Source organism: Raphanus sativus, chromosome 3 (assembly GCF_000801105.2).
Source record: "Raphanus sativus cultivar WK10039 chromosome 3, ASM80110v3, whole genome shotgun sequence".
In the NCBI taxonomy this organism is placed as follows: Eukaryota; Viridiplantae; Streptophyta; class Magnoliopsida; order Brassicales; family Brassicaceae; genus Raphanus; species Raphanus sativus.
This window is the reverse complement of record NC_079513.1, coordinates 3,317,637-3,331,027: the sequence shown is the minus strand read 5'-3', so window position 1 is coordinate 3,331,027 and position 13,391 is coordinate 3,317,637. Positions and strand designations below refer to the sequence as shown.

The 13,391-nt window shown below is 33.0% G+C and overlaps 1 long non-coding RNA gene across 18 annotated transcripts; it reads right to left on the bottom strand.

Annotated features, from left to right (window-relative positions):
• Window positions 1-3,614: 3,614 nt before the first annotated feature.
• Window positions 3,615-9,513, bottom strand: LOC108844128 (uncharacterized). 18 transcript variants are annotated; one of them, XR_008943241.1, is made up of 15 exons: window positions 9,168-9,339; window positions 8,889-9,019; window positions 8,770-8,809; window positions 8,499-8,641; window positions 8,348-8,421; window positions 7,978-8,097; window positions 7,428-7,901; window positions 7,237-7,353; window positions 6,277-6,378; window positions 5,299-5,346; window positions 5,000-5,225; window positions 4,897-4,926; window positions 4,578-4,795; window positions 4,251-4,472; window positions 3,615-4,156 (listed from the first exon to the last, which is right to left on the bottom strand). It is a non-coding gene; the product is annotated as an uncharacterized LOC108844128 (long non-coding RNA). The 18 variants fall into 18 exon arrangements; XR_008943242.1 differs by having other exon boundaries at window positions 4,873-4,926; window positions 5,000-5,346; XR_008943243.1 differs by having other exon boundaries at window positions 4,242-4,472; window positions 5,000-5,346.
• Between the last annotated feature and the right edge of the window lie 3,878 nt (window positions 9,514-13,391).

The following is a 13,391-nucleotide window of genomic DNA, read 5'->3' as shown; positions in this document are numbered from 1 at the left end:
TTTTTTTTTTTTTTTTTTTTTTTTTTTTTTTAAAAACCTTTTTTTTTTTTTTTTTTTTTTTTTTCCTTTAATTATAAACAATGTTGAATATTAGTAAAGATCAATTTAATAATTTCTATTACTCAATTTAAACAGATTACCAGAGAATCAGCAGCTGAAACTGAAGGCAAGGCAAGGGGTGGGAACCTTAACGCTAGCTGAAACTGACGTGAAGAACACGAAAACACAGGAGAGTGTCCCACGAGATGGGAAGACGATGGGAGAGATTGTCATTTAAAGGAAGCAGTGTAATGAAAGGCTATCTGAAGAATCCGAAAGCTACACTTGAAGCGTTTAAATACGGATGGCTAAACACGGGAGACATAGGCGTGATTCATCCTGATGGGCACATAGAGATTAAAGATAGGTCCAAAGACATCATCATCTCCGGGGGGGAAAACATCAGCAGTGTCGAAGTTGAGAATGTTCTTTACAAACACAATAAAGTGAAGGAGGCTGCGGTCGTAGCCATGCCTCATCCTGTGTGGGGAGAAACCCCGTGTGCGTTCGTCGTTCTCGAAAAAGGTGATGAGACTAATCAAGGAGATCGTGATGATAGTTTGGTGACCAGTGAAAGAGATCTGATTGACTATTGCCGTGAAAATATGCCTCGGTTCATGTGTCCGAGGAAAGTCGTGTTCTTGGAAGAACTACCAAAGAACGGCAACGGGAAGATCCTTAAGCCTTATCTAAGAAACATTGCTAACGGTTTGGGTGTTAGTGATGAGAATCATGTTAGTTCGAAGACTGTTCAACAGCTCAAAGAGAAACTTCGTCTTAATAGCCTAACTTCTCGACTTTGAGTATATATATATGCATATGTACATGTGTGGTTGACAACTCTAAACAACTCTAAGCTGCGTTCTAGACTATTACAGATGATTAAACACTCATGTTTTTTTTTTTTGAATAAGTTGGTTTGTATTGGAGATAACTTCGGTAGCAAGATAGCGGTTTAGTGAAACACGCAATGTTTATGAAGCTCAAAACGAAGAATATTTTATAAATGATACTAGGTTGACCCGCCCTACGGGCGGGATATGCTCTACTTGTGATTTATGATATTATTTTTTGTATGACTTTGTGGTTTGTATTTTAGGTTTGTATTTACAAAGATATGTATGATACTGATTTTCGTCGTTTGAAAAATTTGAAGTAAGGAGGAATTATAAATGATAAGATATATTTTGCTTGTTTACAATATTTTTTATATCTTAAAGAATTGTAGCATTGATATGCTCTGAGGATTTCAAATGGTTTTCTTGTTGTTTATTTTTTTAAAAAATTGATTTCGTACTCGGTGTGAGGATTTATATCTTAAAATTGTCTAATTTTGTCATGTTTTGTTTTTGACAATTCTTATCATCATATAAATACAAATCATTTGTATAACACCATTCTTAATTAATATGTAATGTAAAAAAACCAAAAATATATGTTATGGTTGAATATGTTTTTTTTTTGAATTTCTGAAGAACATCAATATCCCTAAGCCTTTAAGCCATCCCTTAAGGAGAAAGGGGAGAGGACCAAGAAAAATAATAGGGAAAATCCTTTATATAAGGGACAAACTAGATTATGACCCGCACAGATGTGCGGAATTACTTATTATTTTATTTTATAATTGTTAAACTAAGATTTTATAATTTGATAATATTTTATAAACTTCGATCTTTAGATCGAACTGGAATTCCAGTTCGATCTTTAGATTGTATTTTTGTAATATTGTAATATATTATCTTTGATATTGTTACTGATATCAAATATTTGGTATAAATTGAAGTTGATATAAAAATAAAAAATGCACAGTTTTAGGGATATATTTGTTTCAAGGATATTTTATATTTTAAATAATATATTTTGAATTTCGAATACATAAAATCTATCTAAAACTATATAGAATGATGTTGTTGAAATCTGTATTTTATAGCATGCTATATCTTTTTATGAACATACGATCGGATGTTCCATTGATGATATGTTTGGAAATATAATAGAGATTTTGGTATAAAATATGCGACATATTTAAGAAGAAGAAGTCGAGGTTATGTTTTAACTACATATGATATGGTTTTCATAAAAAAATATATCACAAGTCAAACGCTCTTAAAATTGGTCAAAACAATTTATAGATTTTTATTTTGATTTCATAGTCTATCCATGGAAGTTGACCAGATTGATAAGTTTTAAACTATAGATTTTAAAACGTTGATTCGGATGACACCAAAAAACCGTTTATGCAACTAAACCAATCTATCTATTAGATGAGATTTTAATAAGTTCAATTTATTTTTCTATGATCAACTGTTTGGTTCAGATTTAAAAATTTGGTTTGTTACTCAAAATTTTATCCAGACAATAATTGGTTTAGTTTAAATATTTTCAATAAATATTTTTTTGTTTGCTTCTGAAAGTAAGTGATGGAGGTTGTATTAGCAATTTAGCATACATGGAAAATTTTCAGGTAAATTCATTCTCATAAATTTTTTTTTTTTTTAAGTTTTCATATTAGTAGAAATACATATATATCTAATATTACGTGTATGGTTTCTTGAAAGCATTCACACTTTGTGGAAATATAATACTGTGTTAAAAAGATTTTAAAGAATTATCATTGTACAGTTATATTGTCTTTTGACTTAAGAAATAATATTTGTATTTCTAATTAAGTCTATCTGATAATTTGCTGTAAAAAAAGTTGATCTAATTATTTATATTTAAATGTCATACTTGCATATGGTGAATCAAGTAACTAACTTTCATTTACTATTTGACATTTATTCAAATAATTTTAAATAGGTTAAATTAGGATTATCTGTGATAAACTATTTGTATATAATTATATTGTTTCTTAAGTTTTTACGTAAATACTTGACAAAATTTCCACAAAATATGGTAACAACATAGATTCTTAACCCAATTAATAACCTTATCGTATAATATTAGTAGATTAATTAATTAAGTCAATGTTAAGTATAGTGTGTATATTAAATGGTAGAATTATGAATAAGTCCAAAACTTAAATGACAACTTTTATGGTAGATAAAAATAGAACTCTATTTTAATAGATTAGATAAAAGTGTCCCTTAGATTACCATGACCAGAAAAAAAAAAGAAAAAAAAAGAGAGAGATTTAAGGGACTTGTGGAGTCCCTAGGGATACTGATTCTCTTATAGACACATCTAATAGTTGTCGCTGTTTCTTATAATCCCACAATATATATATTTACAACTTTTTCTTAATCAACCAATTTTTTATTTTAAGACACGTTCAATATACTGTCAATATAGTCCCACAGCTATATATATATATATATATATTATTTTCACACATTGTGACAAAACAGTGATTATTTTATCTATTTAATATGTACACTACATATTAATCTCAGATCTCGAATTTATAAGAAACAATCGAATACATGATGCGTCTTTGCTTTAGCATGAATTTGTTAGCAGAAGCTTTAAAGCCAGTATAAAATTCGTATAAAAATTCGGACACGGAGAAATCGTAAACCAAAAAAGAAATACAATCATCTGAAAAGTAGAACTTATTGCCAAAATACACTAAGAGATAAATGCAACAAAATAATATTAGAAAGCAAGAGTTGAAAGACAGACTCTAAAATTATTTGTTTTAGATAAGACTAAATTACAGAGCAAAACGAAGAAGATACTTCATATTTTTTTGTTCATCTGCCTCTTCAAGCCAATTCACAAACAGCTTTAGACTTTTGACAAAATTTTGCCTGCAACATCCACCAAGAGATTAAGAAAACATCACGTCCTCATCACATCCTTTGTTGAGGATAACAAAGACACATGCGTGTTTATTTGCATCTGATAAGCCTCAATCTTCTATTCCTCTCCGACATGTCGTGCAGTTTAAGAGGATTAGACGGTGCCTCTCTTCTCATGTCCCTCTCCAAATTATCTGTCCTTTCGAGTCCATAATAGGTATCTCGTAGTGGCTCAGGTTCAAGACGTTTAGTATAATCGAAGACACCAACGGAAAACCTTTTGTCCCTGGTGGAACGATCGCCGGTGGTGCCGAAAATTAGCTTCCCATGGATGACTCAGTGACTCAGGTTGACCTGTCAACCGCCGTGAGTATACGCTGTGCCATTTAGACATAAAACAGAGAACCCGTTAATGTCAGAACAGCATAACACGTCTGTCTTTTTCCAAGGTAAATAAAAAACCTGGCTCACCGTGCCACTCTGATTCTTGCTCGTTGTATCCTTCTTCATACACATCATGATCGTGGTAATGACCACTTTGGTTAGACTGTTCTTGATCTTCTTAACTTTTTCTTTCACTTGCTAGAACACCATATTTGCTCCACTATTGATTCTCTTCTTCCTCTGCCCCAGACTCTTGTGCTGACATCTACATGAACCTTGGGCGACTCATATCTGATGCGCTAAACGCATCTGTTTTAATCACATTGACCAAACACCAAACCAATTTGTGTTTTTGTTTTTACTCTTAAAGTTAAGAATATAAATATATGATGATATGATTAGTTTAAAAGTTACCTTCAAGTTTTCTTCTTTGTAGCAAGAGAGAGAGAGAGAGAGAGAGAGAGAGAGAGAGAGCAAGGTTTCTTTATATGATCCGAGATGACCTCAGTGCAAACCGGAACCATCACCGACGATAATTATTCTTGAGTTCAGCCTCGCTGGTTCACATCATATAAATCCACCTCTACGATCTTTATGTTTCACCGACGACCTTTCATCTTAGATAGCTTTTTCTGCTTTGACCAAACAAAATAAAAAACTCCTAATATTGGATGAAACAACATGATAAATCAAGAACAGAGAGGCTCACTTAGTTATTGCATCAGGTACCCACCTTGAAAAATATATTAAGCTAGCCATTATACTGAAAATAAGAGTTTTTAGTGTTATTAGAAATTGTGAAGAATGAGGATGCTGTTCAGGGGATAAAGACTGACCTTTTCATAGGTTTGAATGATGATTAATCGTCATGATCGTGGGTCCAAGAAGTAAAGATGGTTATTAATGGCGACGAATCATCGCATCTCGTAACGTCTTGGAGGAGAAGACGAAACGTGCGAACAAAGATCGAGCAAGAGATTCCTTCCGAATATTCGGCTCAGCAACCTCATGAAACTCCAGTGCCAGTTCGACAGAGATCGAAGAAAACCTTGCTGATCAAACCTAAATTTCGAAATTGCCATTCATCGCGAAGAAGATGTCGAAGGCCATAAGGCAAAAAAGTGAATGGGCCAACCTTTTGTTTATTTTAATAGAAGTCCACATCACGTAAATTGAAAGCAGCCTATAAAATACAAACGAAATCAACATTTTTTTTTTGTTAGTGAAACGGTGCATCCGACGTGTCAACGCAGGAGAACTCCTGTTTATGACCTGTCATCCTAGCTGTCATGCTTCAGGAGAGAACAAAGTGTACTTTATATAAATAGATTGTGATATGGATTAGAAGACATCGTAAGATTAAGAATTATTTATAGCTGAAATAGGTTTAACTCTTATGTATATATATACTAGAATCGGCCCGCCCTACGGGCGGGATGTAAATTTTAAAAAATTAAAAAATTATATTATAGGTTTAATATATATACTTATAGATGAAACTTTACATATTAATTTAATTTTTTACATGTTATTGTATGTGGAGACTAAATAAACCATGTTATTTGTATATATATTTACTGTTTGCATAGAATTATGTATTAATTTGAATTAATGAGAAGATCAAGGAAAAAAATCTTAGGGGTTTCTTACGCATTTTTATATTTTTCTGAATATATTTGTATTAAATCTTAATAGTGAGTATAAATTAGTATACATTTCTTTACATCAGAATATGCGAAGAATACATTTTAACCTAACAATATTATGGATGTACAATTTTGTTATCTGTTTTTTTTAACTATCCCTATTATATTTATGTGTATCTAATTATGTTAGAATAATTAATACTATATGGATTATATTTTATGGGGCTATATATTTTGTATGCATAAGCTACTACGAATAAAACTAATTGTGTTGATTTATTTGACATATATTTTTATTTTTCTGTATAAATAATGTAGTAAGATATATTCCATGGAACACAGTAAATAGGTATTATGGGCCCTGTATTTGGAAACCAATAATTTGACGTATGTGTAAGTGTTAACATGATGTTTTTTATTAAACCAAGAAATGTAAAACTCTAAAATATGGAGTCGTCTATACCGACATTTAGGTGGTAGACTGATCTATACCGAAGAACTCTCTTTTTCCTCTGCTCTTGTCACACATGTTGGTTCGGATGGTGTTTGTCTCTCCTTTTACCCCCAGACTTCATATATATAACAAACACACATGTTTTCATTAACAAACCATGAATCTAAGAAATACGTCTGTGACTAACAATGATATATCATTAGACACAAATGCATGCAACTTTGAATCCAAAAGAAACGGGTCCGTGATTGACACCACCGAAATTTGAAGCGGACTATATGTCCCTCCAGAAAGAAGGCCGTATCTCCCTCCAGAACATAATCCTAAATGTATGACAGGAAACTTATATTTACAGGTTCGTGATTACTGATTAACTCTGAGGATCTCCTAGTCATGTCACAGTTTTTCATGCATGTGGCAACTGGTAAACGTAAATCAAAACTTGTAAATGGTCAGTGCCTTTCCTATCGAAACTGGTGTACCACTTAAAGAAGGTTAATAGAGATGGTTAGTCGTGTACTTAAAAAAAAACAATAAATATTATTGCTTTAAGATAACTTTAGACAATAGTTCAGAAAAAATAGAAGATAACTGTAAACATTCAGTAAAAAAAAAGATAACTGTAAACCTCGATTGTGAAACCTAAGCAAAGCAAAGCTCTAAGCCTTTTACGTGACGATATAAACAAACTCCTTGGTCTTACGAAAAGATGAAATGGAATTCAAGTATCAAGACGTCCCTTCAACCTGAAGAATCTCAGTGTCAAGGTATTAGCCAATGACTCTCAGTAATTGAATAGCATGAAAAGTAACAGACTAAACATGATAATGAAACTCATTAGCCATATGAAGATCCAAAAACAATAAGTATGATTCCCATATAATAAAAGCTTGAGGAAAAAAAAAGCTTGAGGAAACTACAAAAGGAATTCAGCTAATTATTTACTATAAATTAACAAAAGTATAATAAGTACCAGTTGAAGTGAATCCTGGTTTTGGTGGTTTGCATTGGATCTGACTCTTTCTTCAAGCATAGTTGCACATGTAGTCACACCCAGCAGACCACGCTCAGCACAGATCCCCACCTGATACTGAGAAGATCAACTTATTATCTCTGAAAATATCATTGCGTTAATGCATATAAGTTGATCGTTTTTACTTTTACCTGAGATTTCAGGGATGGTAAGACATTCCAGAACCTTAAGGTCACATCTCCTCCTCATGTTACAATCGTCTTTCTAACAGGTGAGACCGCAAGGTACAACAGGTTCTAACAGTTTCAAAATTTAAAGGATCCGTTTCCTTTAGCTTTTTCATACAACCTTTGCTGTGAGGATAGAAGATACTCCAAATGAAGTTACAAACTTCAGAAACATCAGTTATAAACTCCAATCACTAAAATAGCGTCGACCATAAAATAAAAACTTAGAAACATGTATGCAATTGTTCGAATAATTACCATACATTTAGCAAGCTTGATTCATTCTTAAACAACTGGAATCTGATGGTCTTCTGCTTGACCTTCCTAAACCAGATGCTGAAGGACTACCAGCAATTGTTGAGAAAGCAACTCGACTTGTTGAGAGATGAAGAGAGAAGAGGTCTCAGTTATCTAACTTTCTTTTCATACTTGTTTGGGCTAAAAAAAACAGAAGAGCGACATAAACAGCAGATAGCTTTTAAAGAAAAAGAAGAATAGGCAAGAAAGCTAGTACCTTCCAGTGAAAACAATAATCCTTTGGTGCTAAACATCTCTAAGAATGGCTTCCTTCTCCTCATCAACCAATCAGTTTCCAAGTCCAGGAAGAGGAAAGGCGTGTATTAACACTTAGCCACTGAAATCCAGCCATATACATAAATAATCACCATCATTTTCAAGTAAACAAAGCCACAAAACATTAGAGAGTAACTGTTTCCTCTTAAACTTGGTCCAACGATGGTGTTGGTTTTGAAAAGGTAGTCTTTTTCGGTTTCGTGTAAGTATAACGTATCTTGCTATTAAACTCTGCTACAGAGTCAGATTCGCAATAGTAAATATTATAACAATCAAATGAGAAAAGATATCATGGATATAGTGGAACTTACGGCTCCTCTTTTGATTTAGATATAATGTTTATGCTCTTTAGATCCTCAAGTCCAACACCACAAATCACTTAAATCTGTAACAGAAAAGGATGTTTAATCATATTAAATCGAATAAGATTTAAAAAATAAGTTGAACTAAAAAGAAGCTTACCAAGAGTTTTTTAGTCAAAAAGATCCAATGCGAAAGTTCTAAGAAGACGGAGACACATTCATCGTTCTGCTGCGTTGTTTCTTTGCTAGCGCCAACTCAGTTGTCGGGAAATCAACTGCCGATCTAAACAGAGATCCGCAACTCTGCTTGAAATCAAAATCCTTTTACTCTATAATCCTTGCATAAACCCGACTGATCCTAATTTCACTCTAACTCCTTGAAATCAAAATCAGAGGTAGGCATAGCATAGTCAAGACTATAAATCCTTTACCTGCCATTGTCAAGATCCCCACAGTGTTCTCTAGATTTGACTGCAATCACAAAGCACGAAAATCCCCAAAATCACAGACCAAAAGGACAATTCAAAAGCTTCAATGGAATAGAGTGTACCTGGGTTTTTTGGCACCGCAGAGAAGATTGACAGCTTCGGTTTGAGCCTATAATCTCTATTACTCATCCACTCGAAGTTGTCGATGTATATCATAGTCGATTACGCACAAAATCAAAATCCACGAATCAATCTAAAATACATAAAATCAGAAGCAAATGAAATTCAAAAATCACATCGAGCAAATGTTGAAGATGAAGATAGATGTCTGTTATGTGACTATAAACGCCGGAGTTAGTTTTAAACTAAGATGAGCATGAAGTTTAAGAACAGAATATCACCTTAGCAGGTGTATGGCCACACCCGTCAGCTCTCCACCGCGCTCGCTACCCAAAATCAGAGACCTTGACGGTTGAAGAACAGCAGCAAGCCTGCAAATCAGAGAGAACGATTGATGGGTTAGCCATTATACTAAAATAAAAATTCTAGAAATATTAAGACTTGTGAGGATGATGCTAAAGGGTTGAAAGCCGACCTTTTTATAGATTGAGATCACAATCTAGAAGATAGATAAGAAGAGAATACTCGTCTCCCTCAACGTTAAACCACATACACCGTTACAGAATCTAGACAGTCTCGGCGGAAGAACACGAAGGAGAGCTTTTGATTGGGGCTTCCGTAGACTGTGTCGATGGGCCGCAGAAGAAGGGCTGGAAGCGCTGGACGAAGCCCACTGCGAAGCCCGTAACGATAAATCAAAGCTTTAGTGAAACGGTGCGATCTGACGTGTCGACGCAGCAGAATTTCTATTTATGACGTGGCATCCTAGCTGGACGCCCCAGGAAGGTTGAAAAGGTTCTTTTATATATAAAGATATACAATATGTAATTTATGAAGGCACAACATAATAATGTAACTCAATAATATTTATATGTTCTAATTCTACAGTTTGCATTTGAATGATTTGAAGGTGGAGCTGGAGTTCACTGCTAAGTTTTCACGGCGGGAGGTAGGATATACAGAGCTCCGCCGTTGTTGGTGAAAACGGTGATAACGACGGAGGAGTCTATAGAAGAAGAGAGGGAGAGGAGGGAGGATGGACGGAGAAGGGAAGTATAGGCTCGTCGGCGTTGCGAGAGTTGAGACTGTGGACGATTTGTTTATGAACACGTTCGTCTCTCTCCCGTTAGAGTGTCTCGCCGATCTACAAGCTGTTATTTCCGTCGCCTGTTTTTGATGAGAATCATTTTAGACATTTTCTATTTTAATCAAATTAAATGTAAGTAAACAATGTTTTAAAATCTTATACTAGTAAACAATTTTTTCAGAAAAAATAAAAAACAAATATATATATATATTGATAAAAAAAATATTTATTGTACTAAAATTGTTAGAAATTAGTAAATAAAAAATATTTTTTGATATATTTTGAATATTTATAAACACACATATTTTAGAAAGTGTAGATGATTTTGGAAGAGTTGAATGAACACATAAAAACAAATTACAGCTTGAATGTGAAAATAGCACATATCTAAAGACTTGTTTGTTTATGAAATTATCAACCAAATGCTATAGACATTGCTATTGAGTATAGAGTAAATTTGGTAGAAACCCAAAGAAGAATAGGATATTAGCAGAATGCCTTTGATGTGACAACTTTCTTTCTAGGAAGAGAGGCACCATCGGGGGGAATTTAGGGTATAGACTTAATTAGGAGAAAAGTCTAGTGTATGGAGTGCAATTTTCCTTGATTATATTTCTAATGGAATTTTATTGAAATACTGCCGATGAAGTGTGACGAAAAAGATATCCCCTATATATTAAAGGAGAAGCATTTTTAAGAGTTTCTTTAACGATGAAGTGACAATGTGTGACATGGCTTCATGAGAAGCTTTTATTTAAGAAATCGCTTACTTGTCACGCAGAGAATGTTTATCACAAAATTATGCATTTAATGCAAACGTTACCTTCCTTAAAAATCTAAACAATCTTTGGGACATCATTTTTTATTCGAGCTTCATTCTTTCTGTTTCGAACCATCAAGAATATCACCGGAACAGTCTGTTTCAAACCAAACTTGAGCTTCTTTCTTCCTTGATCACTTTCGAGAAGAAAATACAATTCGGATAGTCTGTTGCGAGTTATCAGCTTCACCTTCAATATAATTGTCAACGAGAAGCAACTTGAGTTTCATGTAGTGATGACCATGGCTGTAACTTCTGAATTCTATTATAAACACATGCATTTTTAGAAACGATCGAAGCAACTTCGACGTAACAACCAAGGTTTTCTAACGTTATATTCCTTAAAAATCTAAACAATTCTCGGGACGCCATTCGACGTGTGAAGTTATATAACCAAAGGAGGAAAAAAAGAAAAGAAATGAGAAACGACATATGAAGATGGAGGTAGAGCTGAGTCTAGAATGAGAAATGAGGAAAAAAGAGAAAAAAGAGAAATCACTCAAAGTGTGAAGACAGAAATAGCTCGGAGCAAAGACAAGAAAGAAACAAAGGTGGAGAAAAAGAAGAAGTACACAGTTTGAGATAGACTTTCGAGAGAAGGATCCCGATCAGATATGAGTGTGGGAGATCATTATATGGAGATTCACATAATACAGGACATGTCAGGGAAGCCATAAAAATTGACGTCTCTGTTATTGGAGTAATGACTTTGTTGTGGTGAGCCTTGCTTCCTACGCAAGTATTAGCAATTTCGTTTTATGATAAATGATAAATTAATTAATTGATTTTTTCTTAGGTTTAGATCATATAGAGAGTTTAAGAAAAAATATAACTTGTTTTGTTGATGAGTTTTCAATTTTGTTTATTTTATGAGTAAGAAAATCAGTTTTAGAACGAATTTTATTAGTATCCATAATTTATGGTAATTAAATATGTGATTTATAATATATATATATATATATATATATATATATATAATGCTTCAATAAAATCATTTTTAGCAATCAAGTATTTCTAAACTAATATAATATACTAGGGTAAACTCATCCTACGGGCTGGTAGGCAAGTGAAAAATAATTAAGAATATATGTGTAAGATATTCAACAGAAATTGGTGTGTATATATACCTTTTTTTTGAACAACGGTGTGTATATATACCTAAGTGAACATCTAATTTGCATTCTACCCTCATCTCTTTCATTCTAAATTCCGTTCTCATTTTACCCTTCTGGCCATATCCTATGCGTGCGTTAGTTTTGTGTCATGCAAGTGATTAGTCTACTTTTCTCACCACTGTCTCATTTCTTTTCCACTTAAATCAAAGAATAATCTCATTTCCTTTTTCTTTATTTTTTTCTCTCTCTCTCTCTTCTCTCTCTCTCTCCTCCTCTCTCTCTCTCTCTCTCTCTCTCTCTCTCTCTCTCTCTCTCTCTCTCTCTCTCTCTCTCTCATCATCTGATAACTCAAGCAAATATGAATGCACATATATGTAGCTGATACTAACATATGTTTCTGTTATCATCTATATTTACTTATATCCAAAAATGTCTAATTTACCTGCTAAATTCTAGATTAATTGTCAACAAATTTTTAAGTCACGTAAATGTATAGACAGTCGATATTTGTTTATGTTACCGTTAACGTTCTATGTTTAGCGTGTATCTAAAAGATGTCTTTCTCTATCTGTTAAATCATAAGTTAACTGTCAACAGTTTAGTTTTACATGTCATTCGTTGTTTGTTAACTTTATGAGTATCCGGTAACTACTAAACTGTTAAAATTGTTTTGCTGTACCATGTAGATTTGTCCATTTTGTTACTTGTTAACTATATATTTGCCTGCTTTTCCATCCAGTTACGACTAAAGATAATTTATTTTTTACACTAATTTTCTCATCTTTTTGTCTTTTTGTTGCAGGTGTCTGTTAAGTCCATTAGTGATGAGCTGTAAGAAAAATAGTCAACTGAAACTGATTTTGAATGGTTATGTACGAACGTCTCTTTAACCAATGGACCATCATTCTGCAGCACATCCTCCTTTCAGCTTATTCCTCGATTCCCCACCAAATCACTGTATCTATGCTGTCTGACACAGGTCTTGTAACAACCGCCTATTCTCTTCGGCATAAAGCAGGGACAATTTCGTCCTTCTATGAAAAGGATAGTCCTTTTTCCCTTATCCAAACCTATGGGTATTTCACTAAATTATATCTTTTGTTGGGTATATTTCACAATTCTTAATCTAAATTGAACTAAAGATAATCTTTAAAGAAAATTATTAAAGAGATCAAAGAAATGATAAATTATTTAAAAAAATCATTAATGTAACTATTTTACATATATTAGTTTTTTCTACACCCTTTATTAAAAAGTAAGTAAATTACTCGCAATTACATCTGAAATTCAGTATATAAGTCACTAATTATTTATCATCCTTCTATATATACATGTTTTCAAACCTATCATGATTTGAGATAAAATGAATCGATTTAAAATTTGTTTCTAAATTTAGTAAATAAAATACAATTGAAAATTGATTATTTAAGAAATACAAATATTTTATTATTACTTTTATCAAATTAACCATATCATCCAAGTT